The following is a 19,422-nucleotide window of genomic DNA, read 5'->3' as shown; positions in this document are numbered from 1 at the left end:
ATGGGAATACATAATGGAGAAAAAGAGCCACCAGCAGCCCCTCCCTCTCTATAGAAAACACCTAAAATCAGTGTGAAGTCAAGCCGAATGAATGAAATGGAAATTCAGTCTGATTAGGCTATAAAATCAGTTTGTAGTGAATAAAGACACCAATTTTCTTCAGCTAATCGTCCACCGTATTTGAACCAAACACACAATACGTGTAAAAGAGAGCTAACATTTCACAGCTTCACCCACAACTGAGACATTAAGAGGTATTCATACATGTGTGAATGAAGTCTAAAAAATAAAATCATGTACAGACAATTCTTGTTGCAAATAGTGAGCAGCAGATTTTAATCATTTTCACTGCCGTGGAGCGATCACACGCCTGCTTTAAAAATGCACAATAGCATGACTCTCCGCTGCTGAGCACAAAGTAATTTGAGCGGCATTCAAGTCCCTTTTCTAAAGAAGCAACCTTGAAATGAGTTGCGGAACAGCTGCAAAGCAGGAAGACTATCAGACCAATCGATGGATGTCATTTTCTCACTACAACTGAAATTGACTCTAATAATGGGTCATTTAGGCTTCAAATCAAAGCAGACAGACGTGTCATTTGGTTTGGTTAAGGGTTTTATTATACTGCCTGGAAACTAAGACATGGCATACACATACACACACACACACACACACACACACACACACACACACACACATTTTCAGTGGTGTCTGTTCTTTACTTCCATTTTTTATTTTTATGTTTCAACAATATCAATTGTTGTCTCCCAGCGGAGCAGCGTGGTGAAGCTCTGCTCCTGGCCGGAGGACGAGATGCTTCTGCCGGAGTCTGGGCTGACGAGTCCACAGTGGACCGGTCTCTGCCGGAGTCTGGGCTAAAGGAGTTTCTAGTGAACCTGCATGATTTTATAACTATATACACATAAACTTCTCACTGATGCTCTGGTGTGCTCATATAGAGGATTGGTATTAAATTGAGACTGTCTCATAAGTTAAAAGTTCTTCACGTTCACTTGAACTTCTTGTACCTTTGACTTTCTAGCACAGAACCACACATTATTACACACAAATTTCAAGATAAATATTAATGCCCATGAATATATAAAAGGACCACCCAAGTCAATATTTCAGAATGACCTACGTGTTGCCCAGAGAAGCTTGTTCCAGCCTTCATTCTACTGTTTACCTCTCAATGGAATCAAATCACTGTGATAACTTCACTCACAGTCTTATAAAAACGATGTGAGTGTTTTGCTGTCTGATGAGGAGGTATTGCTCAAACTGAACTTCCTGGATCATATTTCATCTTGTATTTATGACTCTGTGCTTCGTTTGGTCCTAATGCCCACGACTCTCTTCTTTGGAACTTTCCAACCCTTTAAATCCTTTACTTCTGTCGTTGACTTTTATACATACGGCGATGAGGTATATGACATGACTATCAACCAGCACAACACCATCTTCCTGATGTCTGTTACCGCTCTTATCACATATCACCTGCCCCTTTTTCACTTTTCACCAACTGTTTCCATTAACCTCGCTCTGGCGTCCATATCTCATCTCTTCCCCAATCTGTTTCTTTTTTTACAAATCACCCGCCCTCCCCCTTCATTTCATCATCTCCCCGTCTTGTATTCATTTAATCTGACACCTCCTCCTCTCTCTCTTGATTTGCCCCCCCCCCCCAGCCCTCCGTCCCTTCTGTCCGCTGCTGCTGTCTTTCTTAACCCACTTTCAGGGTGAAACAATGGACACAATGGGGAGTGAGCCCCTGAGGCGATGGGAGGGGATGTAGATCGTAGGGCCAGTACAAGTATCAAAAGACTGCTCCCCACCGAGAGAGAGACACAGAGACAGAGAGGGAGCACTATTGCCCATCTGCTGAGGTGCTGAAAGGGGGGGGGGGGGGGGGGGGGGGGTGTAGATGGTGGCGACAGACAGTAGAGAGAGAGTGAGCAGTTCCTGGTTTAGGGAATCATATCTCTGGCCATGCATTCTATTGGTTAACAGTGTTCAACCAACTAAAGTTCATGTCCATTCCGGCCTTGGCCCCAAAAATCTCTATATGTGAGTTCTCAGACAAACATAATGTCTTGTCCAATAAAATCTAGACATTAAACCTACATGAGTTCTTATTGGGGCGACTGTGGCTCAGTGGTTTCAATCACAAGATTGGCGGTTCGATCCCCGGCTCCTCTAGTCCATGTCTATGTGGGCAAGATCCTTAACGACAAATATGCTCCCATAGACTGTGGTGTGTGAATGGTTGCATGTTAGCCCCTGTCATCAGTGTATGAATGGGTGTGAATGGGTGAATGATGACATGTAGAGTTAAAGCACTTTGAGTGGTCAGAAGACTAGAAAAGAACTATACAAGTACAGTCCATTTACCATTTGATTGAATCTGACGATTAGTGCTTAAAAAACGTGATATGTAAAGAACATTTTGGAATGTTGTGGCGTGGACATGGTGAATTTCTCTTGTTCACTTCCATGCCATTGTTACACATGGAGCATATCACGCCAGTCTCTGTCAGCTGGACACACACACACGCACAAGCACACACACAATGCATTCACTGCTCACTTTTCTCTACAGTATATGGTTCTTTGAAATCTCTGCATTGAACAAAAAGAAAAGACCACAGTATGTCTCGGGGTTCAGATGCATTGTGGGTATTGTACCGCTCGTATACGCCCATTGTCGTGTGCGTGTATTGTGAGTGTATTGTATACGTACTGTAGCGTATCAACGCAGTGGAAGCTAGCAGAGGCAGGGGGGCTACAGTGGATGTGATGTTAATGTATGCCAGCAGGAACACAGCCTCAAGTGTTTATGTGGAACAGAGCTGTGCCCTATTGGGGAGACCCTGCTGCATCATGTCCCTAATCTGAAGTTGGCATGGTAACATTTTACATACAATAATAATTATAATATGTATCACCATCTCTGGTTTGGTCAAGATAAACCTTTAATTGACGGAGATAAATGTGAAAACATGCTGGCTCTGTTTTCCTTGCTGTTTCTCTCTCTCTGCCCGCTGAGCAGCAGATGAGCGGCTCTCGTTCTTCAGAGGCGGACCCTTAAATTAGAATTAAAAAATGACCAAAAAAAAGCCCCCAATAAAACAACAACTGGCGATACTGTCCAGCAGCTGCTAACTAGCTGTCCTCCTACCAACATAAGAGGACATTCTCCATTTACTAAGCGATAGTTACAAATACATAATAGTCTTACCTAGGCGTGCAAATCCAGAGAGGAGCAATACGTAATCCATAGCAGAAGCAACAGTCCAAACTGAAGCAGTTGTTAAATACTTTCGGCCCCTACCGACCAGTTAAGAGCAGTGAGGACCCAACAGTCAATGACGGTATAAAACCATCAATTAAATATGTTGTCAATAAAATCATTTATAAAAAGTGTGTCACTGCAACCACGAGAGGTCTCTGAGCATACACTCATAAATGAACACCAAAAATATAAGGCTGATGGGTCAAGCAGCATGTGAAACAGACACATAGAGGCACAAACGCACACACTCACGCATGCACACATCCAAACACATAATCTCCTTACGGAGGAAATGATCAGGTATCAATAAAACAGCACAATATACAAAACAGGAAAATGGAGTAGCTTGTCAGCTCTCCCTTGGCTATTAACATTACAGTAAAACGACACGTACAGGAAATGAAAAGTACGCAGAAACAGTTTCTTATTCTCTCAAAAGGAGAAGTCAGAGGTTAGAAAATCTTTGTTATTAACGTATGTAGGGACAAAATATCTGGTGAAAAAAAGTATGATAGCAAATACATGAGAGTCGCTCTACTGCAGAACATGACACACACATGGGATGGTTCATGTATTAGACTGGGTTCATTTAAAGCAGAAAACTCCATGATCCAGTAAGGGTCATGCAGTCTATTATCACACCACCTTGTGTTAACGTTTCGGAACCCATCAGCTATCGGTCTGATGACAGAGAAGCCTCTGCTGGGTTTTTGTTTTTGTTTCAGAGTAGCCAGCTGACATCAAGGCCAAGACTTCCTGTTCTGTGCGCTGCTCATTGTTTACAGTCAGATTAGCTACTTGAGATGGGAGACTGGAGTTAGAGTTGAGAGACGACTTGAACGGCTGGATTGTTTCACAAGTAGCTAGTTTACAAGATCACTTTAAACCAATGAAAAGGTAAATCATCCCTGATGTTTTGAAACAGCAGAGAACAGAGACCATCTTTTGATGGCATCACACCGGCAAAATCGGACCGTGGGGGGGGGGCCTTCCCTGCTTCCTAAGTTTCTCCTATTTTAACAACAACAGACCTGGGAGTTGTCTTTCAATGTGTATATATATGAATGTTTGTGAGGCAAACCCCACCCTGCCACTGCAGCTCTAAGGTGTCATATCAGGTGGCAGGCCGGTAACAGTTTTATTGATCCAGCGATGGGTAAACCATGATCAATGGCGACAGCCAGTCAGAGAGCAGTGGGAAAGCCCCGTAGCATCACTGCAGCTCACAGGAAGGCTGTCCTTTGTGAACAGGTTTAGGTGGCTCTGCTCCATAATGAAGACTGCCTTTGTGTTGCAGACACTCCTCACCTGCCTGCCAGACGCAGTCAATCAGCTGTAGGAAGACACACAGAGCAGTGACAGATGGGATACATGGTGGGAACAGCCCTGTAGGCATCCAGCTTTAGTTACACTCAGACAGGTTGACACAGAGCTGGCTCATCGGGTGGAAACTCACAACTGTTTCCAAATATACAACCTCTTTTCAGGCTCATTTACATCCATGTTGTCAGCTGAATATGGAAAGAAGGCCTGTTACCTTAAGTACTGATCATATAAATGACCATTCCAGCTGCTATTATTCTATAAATAAGAGTAAAAGTGTATTTAACAGCTATTTTCCACAACAGCAGCAGTGTAGCATCTGCAACTTCATTAGATAACATTGTGGAAACTAATAAAGAAAAGCCAGCAAAGATAGAATGCAAAAACATGAATAAGAAAGTAGACTGGGTAGGATTTAAACGCCATGCTAGAATTAGCAACAATATGCTAGAGGCAATGAAAGAGCACTGTATGAACACTCAAAGTGCAAAGCCCCGCTGGTGACCCTTAGAGGCAGAAGTATTCATTAGACCAGACCCACAGAAGTGGATGGAACCACCTCTACTGCGATCTGACGCTAGAAGATAGACCATGAAGTCATTGAATCAAAACATTTTGGTGCTAGAATAAAGTGCAGGAAGGAATTATATTCTCTTGACGGTGAACTCAAATAAAAAAACAAAACAAAGTAACATCAAGCCGTGCATTTAAACTTAAAAAACAACATTTAGAGTTTATGTAGGCTCCAAGGTGTGCAAACTATTTGTACTGTGAAACAGGGTTTGTCCACATACTGTATCTTCCAAGAGTATGCAGCTGAATCAAGGGACAAGAGCACGCTGTTCGTTGGTTTTAATGGTACAAACAGGACTGTTAGCATTTGTGCTGTGGATCATGACCCAGTGCAACAGGTATCGCTGCACCTTTGGGTTTCCTGTAACAATCAACGTACGTATTTGGTCGTGGAGAGTCACACAGTGAGCAACAGAGAACAGAAACTGATTGATCAGCACACAGTGGGACAGATATGCACTCCACTAAGGGACTGAGTTAATGATTAACCATGCAGGCTTTTTAATGGGGCTAATTTCCTCAGCACATCTGCTTCCTCTTTATAGCCAGAAGCAGTCCACAGGCCATACTGACACACAAACACACACACACACACGCGCCACAGTTACAACGTCTTTGTAACCGCAGTCTTATTTTGGTATTTTTGGCCATGCGATCACTTTAGCATGCTCACCATGTCACGGCAACACCTGCCCCGTTTCCATCCTCGTGACCTCTTCCTAAACCTGCATTTTCATGGACCTTTCCTGACCTTTTCATCACACACCTGTCTACTAGTTGCCCTCACATGTACAAGCCAATGCTCTTATTTGATCTGTCATCGCTCCTCGCTTCACCTGAAAATCATTCTTCAAAGATCTTTATTCACTGGAGAGGCTTTTCTCTTCATGAACTCTTTTTTGCTCCTCTGATATGAGCCATGAATCAGCAATAAACCCATTTTAATTATCTATCAGCATTTCTGAGGCTGGAAATACCATTTCCCTTTTACCATTGTGTAGATCTAGTTTTACGTCACTGACATTTTGTCATAAACATTTGGCCTAGTAAATCTTTCTACAAAACATAATAAAACATTCTAATCACAACTTGGATATTATAATATCATAATAATATATATATATATATATAATAATTACTATAAACGGAACATCAGTGAATGCAGATGCAAAACACTTTGACTGAACAGTATAAATACAGAATGCAGGTTTTTAATAAATGTGCAGATGTTTGAACGTATTCAGACACACAGATAAAACACAGAGGGTGACACCTGTTCCTCCTGAGTATGCGCACAGTGCATAAATGGGCAAATACAGAACAAGAACGACTGACAGCTGATTCAGCCGTTTCCTTCAGGATGCAGTTAACTGGCATGTACCCATGGAGTTTCCCTCCTTTTCCAGTCGTGTACCTGTCACTGTATGTACATCTAAGCAGTTCCTCCGTTGACAGATTGTCTGTGCTGCTTCCTTGCCACACTTCTCCAGCCTGTCAGTGTCCCCATCTCTGTTCTACAAACCTGCTTGTTGCCAGTCTGTAAGCCGGCTTCCTGTCTGTTCCCTGACATGTCTTTGCCTGTTCAGAATACTTTCTTGTTGTGGAATGGAAGCCTGCTTTTTAACCTTTGCCTCTTGTAAAGGGCTTTTAATTCAACCTGCTCTACAGCATGTGGGTCCCTTTCCCCTTTTGAGAAGTCAGAGGTTAGAAAATCTTTGATATTAACGTATGTAGGGACAAAATATCTGGTGAAAATAACTGGATTAAGTATGATAGGAAATACATGAGAGTCGCTCTACTGCAGAACATGACACACACATGGGATGGTTCATGTATTAGACTGGGTTCATTTAAAGCAGAAAACTCCATGATCCAGTAGGGTCATGCAGTCTATTATCACACCACCTTGTGTTAATGTTTCGGAACCCATCAGCTATCGGTCTGATGACAGAGAAGCCTCTGCTGGGTTTTTCTGGGGTTTCAGAGTAGCCAGCTGACATCAAGGCCAAGACTTCCTGTTCTGTGCGCTGCTCATTGTTTACAGTCAGATTAGCTACTTGAGATGGGAGACTGGAGTTAGAGTTGAGAGACGACTTGAACGGCTGGATTGTTTCACAAGTAGCTAGTTTACAAGATCACTTTAAACCAATGAAAAGGTAAATCATCCCTGATAGAGGGCAAAATCTGACCAGGGGCGTAAAGCGGGGGGGGGGGGGGGGGGGGGGTTCCACATGAACGGGACTAGTGAACAACAATCCAGAAGTTGCAGATTCATTTGAGAATTTATGCAATTTATCAGTGGAGAGCTTCTTCAAGTTTTTGAAAAGGCCACGTGTCACTTCTGATGCATATGCACGGCTCAGTGTTGTAGTGCTGTAAGGCGCACACACAAATAGAGGCAATACTACTGAGTTCAAAATTGCAACAGTGCCACAAAACCGATCGTGGATTAAGGTTATGTTGTGGCGTCAGAAGCAGTATTTGTCGTAGTGACACAACACATAAACTTAACCGTTATTCTCCTCCTGTACATCCGTTCAGCCTCTGGTTACAGCACGAGCAGCAGAGGTAGACAAGAGCAGCCCTTCAAACAAGCACATTAAAGGACACCGTGTTCACAGTGTCTGCTCATGAAAGGGACTAATCAAAAGTCCTTCGGCATCAGCGAGGAAGACATAAAGTTTGCACTTCGGCACGGTCCTGTTGATAACGTTAACAGAGGTTGCACAGACTTGCATTATGATGCGCTGGAGCTCTACTCAGTCAAAAGGAGTATTAGGCGAAGGTTAATTATAACATTATGATGATATGTTCAAATAAAATCTTGTAAAATGTAGTTTTTGATGAGAAACTTGAATAAATCCAGTTGTTTGAAGGAGATGTTTTAACATAAAATATATATTAGAGATGAATTATGACCCGTTTAACTTCTTAACACTAGCTCTAAGCCCCTTATAATTCATCATTAAAACTACTAATGCCAAAAGTTTGTTTTAATCAAACAAAATAAAAATACAATCATTTATTTTATAATCCTTTGAATTTGTGTTTTTATGCAAATATCCACTATAGATGATAACAAAGTAAAAAGATAACGCTTCAAATTTTTGACCATTAACGCAGACTTCGAGGTGGTTGAAGTACTTTTTTAGTATTTTTTTGGGGACGGTGATGAAAACGTCTGTTGTCTTGCTGTCAATTATAGTTCTTAGAGAATAAAATATAATTAGCAAAAACTGGAATGAGCAGGTCAGACTGGGATCGGTCAGCCAATCGGTGCATCTCTAGTAAGCAACAAATCAAGAGATGCAAAGAAAGGATTTCAAATGGAGGCAAGACAAACAAAACAGGCCTACGCTTTAATTATCCTGATAACATCTATCTGAATAACACCCTGTACAATATCAGACGGTTTGTCTCTGAGGATCCGATATGCTAGCTGCATTCTAATCTTAGCCATGGAGCAGCTCCATTTGGAGAGCCGCCTGTGGCAAAGCTGCCGTTAAACTATCGTCAGTGCGCATCGACTGAGCAGAGCTCTGACCTTTGTCTTCCGTCAGGCTTTCCTCACTGCCGCTGTCTCCTCCAGCATTAGATACATGGGGTGACCGTGGCTAAGTGGAGAGCAGGGCCGCCTTTCAATCAGCGGGCCGGCGGTTCCATCCCCGGCTCCTGCTCCACTAGGTTGTCAATGTGTCCTTGAGCAAGACACTTAACCCTAAAAATTGCTCCCGTAGCTGTGTCTATCTATAGATAGATACTGAATTGTAAGTCGCTTTGGATAAAAGCGTCTGCTAAATGACTGTAATGTAATGTAATGTAATACATGAGGCCGATAATGACGATTCAAAAAGCCAGATCTGGTCCAGTCAGCGAGTTACACTTCAGATATGATGCAGTCTGACTGATTCTGTAAATTACATCAGAAGTGATCATCTTAAACTGTCTGTGTGAAATCATCATAACATACGTTTTCATTAGAAAGACATTTCTCACATGCTGCCACAGTCTCCTTCATATTTGAGTGTAGCTGATTGGAGAGCCAGTTGGACATCTGATTGATACAACCTGGAGCAACACATTGTGCCCCCATACACGATGGGGGCACAGATAAAGACATCAAAAATCATCTTAATAAGGCAAGGAACGCTTTCAAAGTACTGAATAACATATGGAGGTCACAGCAGTACACCATCAAGACTAAACTCAAATTGTATCAGAGCTGTGTTTTATCCACGCTATTGTATGGTTCTGAAGGCTGGAGAATGACACAAGAAGACCTCAACAGACTATCAACCTTCCACACCAAGAGTTTAAGACGAATACTGCACATTTTCTGGCCAAACACCATTTCAAATGAAGAACTATATGACAAATGCCAACAAGAATGCATGGAGACCATCCTAATGAGAAGAAGATGGAGATAGATAGGACATGTGTTGAGAAAAGACCCTGCTGATATTACAAGAACAGCCTTACATTGGACACCAGAATGGAAAAGAAAAAGAGGCCGACCATGAAACACATGGAGAAGAACTGTGGAGAAAGAGATGCAGAGCCTTAACCACTCATGGGGCATCATCCAGCGACTCGCCCAGGACAGACGGGAGTGGAAGACTTTTGTTGCTGCCCTACATGCCAGGAGGCATAAAGGGCAATGAGATGAGAATTAGACTCAGACAACCACTCATGTCTGCTCTCTTAGATGGTGGTTAGTACAATAGTATATTACTGTGTTTGAATCTGTGAAATCTTATGTTATCTCATTGGTGCTGTTTCCATCTCAGCTTGAAGCAGCATTAATCCACCGATATCAGAACTGGATTCATATCGGTCAGACACACTCTCTCCTGTTTCCTATTCATCCAGTCAGTGGTCTCCGTGGAGACCGGGGCCTGGAGCAGTATCAGACTCCAGGACGCTCTCTCCACCCTCTATTTATCCTCTCCACCTGGCGACCCGCCAGACAGCGCTGTGCCATCGCCCTTCACTCCAGACGCTCACAATCTACTCTATTTATATCCCTCCACCTCGGTATGTGTCTCCTTTTCCCTCTCTCGCTCCTCTCATCCCTCCCACATCTTCCTCTCTCCTCCTCTCATCCCTCCCTGCCCTCTGAGCAAACAGCAGCTTCTGTGAGGAGGAGTTTAAAAATAAAGGCTGCTGAAAAGTAAAAAAAAAAGGCACAGCTCAGGTAACCGGAGAGGAGCCGCAGACAGATGGGGGAGAGGGGAGAAAAGGTTCTCCGTTGAAGGACGGCTGTACAGTAGAGTGGGACGATGCAGTGCATCAGCCACATAAGAAATAAAAAATTTTTTCAGTCAGAGAAGCAGTGGGGAATGGGAAAAGTACAAATAAAATTGATTGGTATGGTCCATCCTGCTACCCAGTTTCATTTAGGGGAGACAAATTAGGGAAGTCCTTCCGTTTACTTCAATTCATCAAGGATTTACTCTGTTTTTGGATTCTCCGTTCACCGTGGAGGGATGCCAGAAAAAACGTCTTCAAGAATTCAGTGTAACACAAGTTGAGTAATTGATATAGTATTCCTTTAACGTGCACTCTATTATAGATGCTGGTTAGCGGAACAGCCAATTAATAAAAAAATGGAAGAAATTTTGTTCTAAAATGTAATGGCATCATAGAAATTGTCCCTGAAAAAAACTACAACTACCATTAAATCTGTCCATCAGAGCAGTGTGCGTATTATATCATAGTATTCCTCTCTTCTCCTTGATATCCACCTACTTTTTCTTTTACGCCCCTGTCATTGGAGTAAATGGGGCCGTGGAACATGCATGAACCACGTGACATACTGTTGAGCAAGGTTGTTGTTGGACTAGATTTGTAGTAATTTTAATGTCATCGGGACTTTTCTTCACTGTTGATCATAATTTTCCATCTGGTTCTCTAAAGAAACTGAAACGTCTCTCCTCAGATGGAAGCGTAGCTAATGTTAGCAACACAAAGAGGTATAGCAGCCCACCTGGTTACACTGGTCAAAAACAAAGTCATTTAGCAGAATGTGGATGAATGGAAACCAGCTACAGGCTGTTGTCTGACTGCATGAGTCCATAGCAGTTCTCTCCGTGTCCCTGAGCAGAGTCAGACTGGATGCTGACCTGCGGTTCGATGCCAGGTGAATTATTAAAACCCGACATTCACCCCCCTTGTTCTGAATCTCACGCCAGGTGAGAACACACACACACACACACACACACACACACACGTGTACCTAGACGGACACACCGTGCCAGGAGATCATAGCAATGCCAGCGGGGCTCCCTAATGCAAAATTAATTTACCTCATCGCTGGGCACCTCCCCTTCTTTCCCACAATCCACTTGGCCTGGCTAATGTCCCATCTGCACTGGCTGTTCCATTTAACTGAATGGGAGCCAGGTTGAGCGGGAGAGCAGCCATACGGCCTGCTGCTGCGTACTAACTACTCTCTGTGCTGCGCTTTGATTAACAAAGGCTTTTATTTTTGTATGTGCTCTTGTCAGGCTGGAAGAGTCTCTGAAACAGCATGAACAGACACAAAACGTGGTGTAATACCTGGAATCAGGCAACATGTTCAGATCTCCACAGTTTGAAGTGGTTTTAATCATAGCAGTGTGTAACACAAAATATTCACAGATAAAAAATGGAGCAAAGAGGTAAACCGTGAAACGTGTGATTGTGATGAACTATGCTATAATTATGATATGAAATGATGCAAAAAAGAATCACACCAGTTCAACTTATCAGTGGAAGTTCAGTGTAAATGTTCCCAACGCATGGCAGCTTGTTAAAGGGAAAGATTGCTAGGACACGTGTGGATGCCCCCATTGAGATACAACGTGTGTGTGTGTGTGTGTGTGTGTGTGTGTGTGTGTGTGTGTGTGTGTGTGTGTGTGTGTGTGTGTGTGTGTGTGTGTGGAGGAAACATGTATTGTGAGTTACAACACTGACATCTGCTGGCCAAAAACCTGAGCTGCAACCTTGTAAATAACTAAACTAGACAAATTTCAGCAGGAGCCCAGGGTTTTCACAAAGAAGCTTTAGGGAAATTATTACAGGATTATGGCTACTTAAGTATTTGTCTATGTTCTTTATCAAAGATGACCAAGCTTTGTCATGTAAAAGGCCTTAAAATGGATACAATGTTAAGGCCTTGCCTCCTAGGACAGCTGAAATTAGGGATCCGGTTGTTGTACCTCCTGTAATAGACGAAACAAACATGAACTTGTTGAAATGTGTTTTTGTAGGATGTAACCACAGCAGCTGTTCTGTTCTGATATTCTAATATTTCTCAAATGTGGGGACCTGCTTCACATATCATCAGCAGTATTTTAGCCTAGCACTACAATGGTATACACCTGGTTGAATGATGAAGAATGCAGCTTTACTATTATTATGTTATTGGCTACTGTCTATTACGATCAACGAAGCTAACAACGGCGTGAAACCTTCTTTGCAATGGCAGAACTTGGCAGCTGGGACCATCAATTCTATAAATCTTCCTTAACAGACAACACGACATCGACGGCCACGTTTGACAAGCGTAGAGCGGTCAAGGGTAGAGCGGCTCGTCTTTCAATCAGAGTCGGTCCAAGTCAACGTGTCCTTGGCACCTTGAATGGTAGCCCCTGCCATTAATCAGTGTATGAATAGATGAATGACATGTAGTGTTAGAGACTAGAAAAGCCTAGAAAAGCCATTTACCATTTATGCAGCAATTGGCCACGGGGATGAAGGTGTGAACGTGGACAGAATTTGAGTTCTCTCTCAAACTCTCTTTTTTATGTTTTACACAACTACTTCTACAACATCATCGCATCAAGACCACAAAGGCTTGCAAAACCGGATTCTTGAAGAAAGATAGGCGATACAGTGGGATCAGTGGGATCAGTGGGATGCCGGCCTTTACCAACATTGAGGCCATTCAGAACAGGAATATACTACTTTTGCAGTATTCTGACAACACATCATACACCATAGTTCTGTTTACTGAGGCTTTAAGTGTCTGACATATTTGCCGGTTGGTGTCTACAGCATTGACTCACACTCATGCCTCTGCGTCCTCTCCTGTCATTCAAACTGCTGAGTTCTGGGTAAAGAAACATGTCATCCTGCGTCTGGTTATGGGTTTGGTGCACTTTTAAGCACGCCGCATTCATCTTCCGTCATAACCCACCAGATCCTTTTCAGTGTAGAACCCCCACCGACCGTGAAACATCTGCTGACAGATGACACAAGCCCACTGGAGCTCACCAAAAAGAAAGCTTGTCTCCAGGTCACCGTAACATGGAAGCTGTTCTGACCGCGCTGACATCTTTAATTCATAGTGAAAAAAACCTACTCCATTCAGAAGCAGGGCATGCTCTGGTAGATCTAGATGTGCAGATCCCAGGGCACCATGACTCATATTCAATATGGAAGCCAATAGCAGTCAGGACAGAGTAGAATTCATCTGACGGTGCTAACACACTATATTTACAGTATATCTACATATGTAACAGTGTGTCATTTAGACATGAGAAGGTCATCTTTTTGCAAAGTAGAGTCTTTTCTTGAAGGTATATCTTTCTTGTCTGGCAGCTTTTTCCTGCACTTTTAAATGTAGTTCAGTGGCGTAATATGCAAAGGAAATGTGAGTATCGACCTCCATATTGCATATGTCAGAAAGGAGGAATCAACTTGTTAGCTGTCTTCAAATTCAGGAACTGGATCCTCTGAAAGACAAATTCCCCAACTCTACTAGTCTACTAGTCTACCATGCTGATGTGTCCCTGGGCAAGACACTTAACCCCGAGTTGCTCCTGTAGCTGTGCCTACGGTGTGAATGTTAGATTAAATGCTAGCTAGTCCTGATTGGCAGGTCTCACTCCTCTGGTTCTATAAAACCAGAGGAGTCGCCCCCTGATGGACATTAGAAAGCACCACAACAACACCACAATAATGACTTTGATTATAATAGTAAAATGTGCTTAAATTGAAGAAAAGGACAAAGATCATGATTGGAATCAGAAACTGTCATGGAATCTCAGTGTTCTAGACGTTGCTGCCTGGACAGAAATGACAACTTCTCAACTTCGTAGTTCAATACAGGCAACAGATCCCAATCACAGCTGGTAAAAATCGAATGATCAGCTCTTTCTAAACAAATGCAGAACACCAGCCGTTTATTTCAGAGATTAGTATCAGTTCAGCAGAGAAATTCACTGATTCCACGTTCCATGTTGATCGAGGTGACGCTGGTATAGTTTGCGTGTGTGTGTGTGTGTGTGTGTGTGTGTAGCCCTGCAGCCTCACACAACGCTGAATAATGCTGAACTGCCACCTTCACCTTTTCAGTCCTCTACAGCAGCCTCAGAGCTAACTCACTGCCACACTGCTGCTCACACTTGAAGAGCAAACTGACTTCTCTACACATCTTCTTGGTTCGAGATCGGCCGATCGACCAATTTTCACAGAAAAATAACCGGATTCATCAGAAGAAGCCTATTGGTTCAATCTGGTTCATCCGTATCGTATGTTGCCACATATCCAAAGTCATGTAGTGTTTAAACTGCAGTGTGTTGCATTGCAAATGTTTTAAGTATTTAGGTAATCAGATTTTCACCAAGATGTTTGTATAAATAACTTTATTACAGTTTAACCTTATTTGGCGTAAACCTTTTCATAAAAAACATTTATGATAAAAAACCAACATGAAGGGGCACTATTAATGGTGCATCTGTTTTCATGTCTAAAAACATACTGAACATGTTTTGACCTATCAACCCACACTAATGTATATGCAAACAAGAGGTCAAGAATATGTATACTAGTGAATAGTGTGTATAACAGACTGTGAATCTGACCATCTGATTGAAATCAGTGCTAAAAGAAACTGTGAGGTTAGACTACAGCTTATTGATGGTTAGTGTTTAGACTCACAATTTAAAAACAGGTGAGTTTTATTACTATTTAAAACCATTTTCACACGTGTTCATTTATTACATTATTACTCACAACATTGTTGACATTAGCTAACTGTTGGCCAGTGAGACCAGCTAGTTTGGTGGGCGTTTGGTTAGGTCTGTTTGCATTTGTACCTTTGCCGTTTTCGTTATGTTTTGTTTATTTTTTTCTGGAGTTGCGACACGTTGTCTGTAAATGCACATATTGAATTAAAAAAAAAAACGAACATCTGGCCTTTTTCTGTAAGCCCTCTGTATGTGTGTGTGTGCCATCACACACACGGTGGTCAGTATGTTGATATACTGATAAACAATATGAGTGTGAAGAATGAATATTTCTCAATTTGATGCTCAATTCCTGAATTTCACTGTATCAATTAATTTACATATCATGTTTACGACATATTTATTTACATGATATGGTTTTTGGTATATGATTCAGCTTTCTTCATAGAACATCATTTCATGATAATTTCATGTGTGGTAGTTACAAACCAACACATCAGTCACTTCAGCACACACTGTGACTCCATGGGAACCTCCATATTTAAAGTGAATGCAAAGTCAATCCAAAGCCTGCTTTTTAGATTTTCATATTGTAAGTGAGCTGGGGATTTCAGGGATTTAGGTAGAACAATAATTGAGGATGATTGTTGTTAAAGTTCTAAGCACTCATTCAAACAAAGAGGTCCCTCTCTACATTGATAGTTCATTCTGCACTAAATGCCCTCTGCTGAGAAACTGAGTTCAACTTTTCTCTTTAGGCTTTATGTTATAAACTCTCACTCACACATGTACTCACGTTCCTCTTTTCCTGGCCCGGGTACATGCATTAGGCTCTCATTACACCGGTCAATAACAAAGCTTTCTGTACACTTACACAGCCACAACAGAAGGAGTGGCATGTCACCTTAAAGATCAGCCTGATCAGCCTAAGTGTTGCTAGCTTCAGGGCTAACCACCGTCACTTTAATCAGCAAGTGGGAACCCGACAGAGGAACTTTGGTTCTTGAGGAGTTGTACCATTTATTCAGCAAAACAAATAAACTGTACACTCACTGTACTGCTACGTTCACAGCTATAACGTTACTGTTTCATACTCACCGTCACACACGCTCTCTCTCTCTCTCTCTCTCTCTCTCTCTCTCTCTGTCTCTCTGTTTCTCTCTCTCTCTACTGCTCAGTCAGCTGACTCTTTTAAGCTAAACCATCAGATTCAGCCACGATCTCCCTGAGCCAATTGTGCCTTAAAAATTGTTCCCGCTCCACATCCCAGCATCCCGATCTTCATCTTCGGGGGGGGTATAACTGTACTAAAATGGAGTCTAATCTCCAAAGACGCTTCTTCATTTCTTAAATCCATTGTGCTGCATATCAGTAAAAGTATTTGATCCCTCTAATAATAAACTGTCTCCTCCAATTAAACTGTTCTTAAGTACAGTACTTGTTCTTCACCAAAACATTTCTATACTACTTAATAATTGTACTCCACTGCAGAGGGAAATGTAGTTCTTACTTTACCACATTAGTTTGACGGCTATTGTTACTCATAATGTGCAGAAAAGAAATGTATACAAAACATGTGGTGAGCTTATAAACCATACATGATGCAGTGTACTAGATGAAACCAGTATGTTGTAATGTAGCTCAACATTTGCGGTGCTTTTTTCAGACAGAAAAGGCCCCTTACATGTTAAAGAATCAGTAATAATAATCCAATAATATGAATAATATAATAAAACACTCTGAAAGGAGTCATTCTGTATAATGATCAGTACTCTTGTCCACGCTGATTGTACTTCTGTACTACTGTACCGCTACTTCAGTAAACTTGCGAATGAAGGACTTTTACTTTGAATTGAGTATTCATATAGTGTTAAGTATTCATATAGTGTTGAGTATTCATATAGCGGTAACTTTATACCTAATGCATCCCAACAACAAAGACAATATAAAACTTAAGAAGTTGTCAAATTGAATAGTTTGCAGAAGGTATGTTCACTTATTAATACACACTTCAAAGTAACTACAGTAAGGACAATATGACAGAAGTCAGAAGAAACACCAGTATCATCCTGCAGGTCACTATGAGCTCACTATTGATGACAATCCCTGAGGAAACATTGTGACTGTAACACAGGTGACATACAATATTACTAGAGATGTAATAGCGCCATACACTCTGTAGACAGACTGTGTGTGACTATAGGACTTCAGTCCTTTGTGATCATAAAGAGATCATAAAGTACAACAAGGTCATCATGTAGCTATAATAACACTACAGTGTGTCATCTATTGGGTAGACATAATCGACTATAAATGGTGTGTTTTTTCTTTGAGTCGCCCTCCCTCACGTTCAGACGTGCTCTGATCCACTTCCAGCGGAACCAGACCTGACTCACCCTGTGTGCAGCCACGGGCCTAACCCAACAAGCCCAACTTGACAGCCCTTTAAAATGTCCCCGTTAACTCGTCCTCTGCAATGACACTTCTCTCTCACACACACATACACACACACACACACACACACACACACACACACACACACACACACACACACACACACACACAAACGCAAACACAAACACACACACACACACACGGGCCTCTGCAGATGCAGACGGCGGGGCCCGGGCCCGGTCATTCTCCCCCGGACTTTGGTACCTTTATGTGCGATTTGCGCAGAGCAGCAAAAAATCCCACGAAACCGCAGCATCATCCAGAAGATGCGCAGAGAGAGGCGGGGGCTCGTGTGCACCGGGTACCCGAAAAACACTGCATTGACAATAGTGTTCCGAGCCTCCTGGGCGGAACCTGAGCTGCATTCTGCCCTACTATCATTATTCACAGCCTCGGTTCTCGTCATCACCCCCGGTCTAGCCCCGCCGGAACCGGGACTCCACCCGATGCGTCAGTGCACGATGGGAGCTACAACTACAGAGCACCACAGCAGAAAGTAGAAAGTGTCCGCTTACCTGCGCCGGTCCGCCGCTCCTCTTCCCTCTGCTGCACCGGGCACCGTCAACTCCGCAGCGGCATTAGAAAACTATCCACCCCCTCCTCGGTGCTGTCGGCCCTACCGGAGCTCTGACTCCGTGTTTCTGTCAATGCAGTGCAAGTCTGTCTGTCTCTCTCTCTCTCTCTCTCTCTCTCTCTCTCTCTCTCTCTCTCTCTCTCTCTCTCGCTCGTGGACTCGCTGCACTCTTCCCCTCCTTTCAGCTGTTCTCTCTCTGCAAGCGCGCATCCCCGGTTGTTTCGCAGCGTGCACGCGCTCCACACGTAACATAACAGGGGTTGGCGGCCGGACAGGTGGAGGGCACGATAAGTCCTGTGGCCAGAATATAATGATGGTGGATACTTAGATCACTAAATATAGTTGTATCTTATATTAGTACCAAATTATGATAGGACACAATAGACTACAAACCAAATCACATGTATATGATTTTATAATAGGCCTATGTGCTGTTAATTAACCACAAATAGGGGAAAATATCATGTCAAAATTATTTTAAAAAATGTATAAACTCACATCACCGGATAAATATCCCATTAAATCACATGACAATTTATCAGAACAAAACGTTGACTTGGAAAAAAAGCTGTCAAAGTTGTAGCCTTGTAGCTAGCTACTCCTTAGCTTAAATAGCTGTTGACAGGTTGGATTTATGTGTTTTTAAACTCAACCTGGTTTCATGATGAAGAAAAGTATTAAACATGGGTAGAACTTTTCTCTATCTGTTAATATGCTCAGCCATCCTGTCAGCTGTCTTATTTTTGCAGAAATATGGCTACATACAGTTTGTCACTTCAACGCAGTTAGCTTAAGTGTTAACATGTTAACAGCTATTGGTTGTTAAGAGCAGCCACTAAACTAAAGTTATAGGATATATTAAAGTGTTAGTGTAGTTTTAGTTTTTACTATAGCATAATGAATAGCCTGTCACCACACAAAAGACGTCACATAAAACTGAGCTCTACCGGCAAGTAGAATTAAGAGTAAAGTTAATGCAACCCAAGCTAGCTAGGCATTAGCCACTATATGACCATGGTGCAGTAGCTAGCGCTAAGCATGGTGGGTCATTCGTGCTACAGAGAATGAGATCTGCACTATTATTTAACTTTTGACACCTGCATAGACCACTGTGTATGTAACCAGAATACTACTTGGCCTTACGAGGACATACTCTGTATGCCTATGCCACTGGATCTGACAGGCCTGATTTTAACATATGAGTTAATGCATTCAATGATAAAGTTATTTTCACAGATGTTATGGTTTCATGA

At 42.3% G+C, this 19,422-nt stretch overlaps 1 protein-coding gene across 21 annotated transcripts in view; it reads right to left on the bottom strand.

Annotated features, from left to right (window-relative positions):
* Positions 1-18,340, bottom strand: part of nfasca (neurofascin homolog (chicken) a) — a 138,591-nt gene extending 120,251 nt beyond the window's left edge. For 20 of the 21 annotated variants that reach the window (XR_011103267.1, XR_011103268.1, XR_011103269.1 and 17 more), the window contains exon 1: positions 18,111-18,340. The gene's annotated coding sequence lies outside the window, so the exon portion shown is untranslated. Of the gene's footprint in view, positions 1-17,799; positions 17,895-18,110 lie in introns of those variants that run through there. The other variant, XM_068712631.1, reaches the window with a different exon arrangement.
* Between the last annotated feature and the right edge of the window lie 1,082 nt (positions 18,341-19,422).

This window comes from Cebidichthys violaceus, unplaced genomic scaffold (assembly GCF_023349555.1).
Source record: "Cebidichthys violaceus isolate CVI_PGR_0920_01 unplaced genomic scaffold, fCebVio1.0.p SCAF_17, whole genome shotgun sequence".
Classification (NCBI taxonomy): Eukaryota; Metazoa; Chordata; class Actinopteri; order Perciformes; family Stichaeidae; genus Cebidichthys; species Cebidichthys violaceus.
The sequence above is the reverse complement of the archived record's forward strand: the minus strand, read 5'-3'. Positions and strand labels throughout refer to the sequence as shown.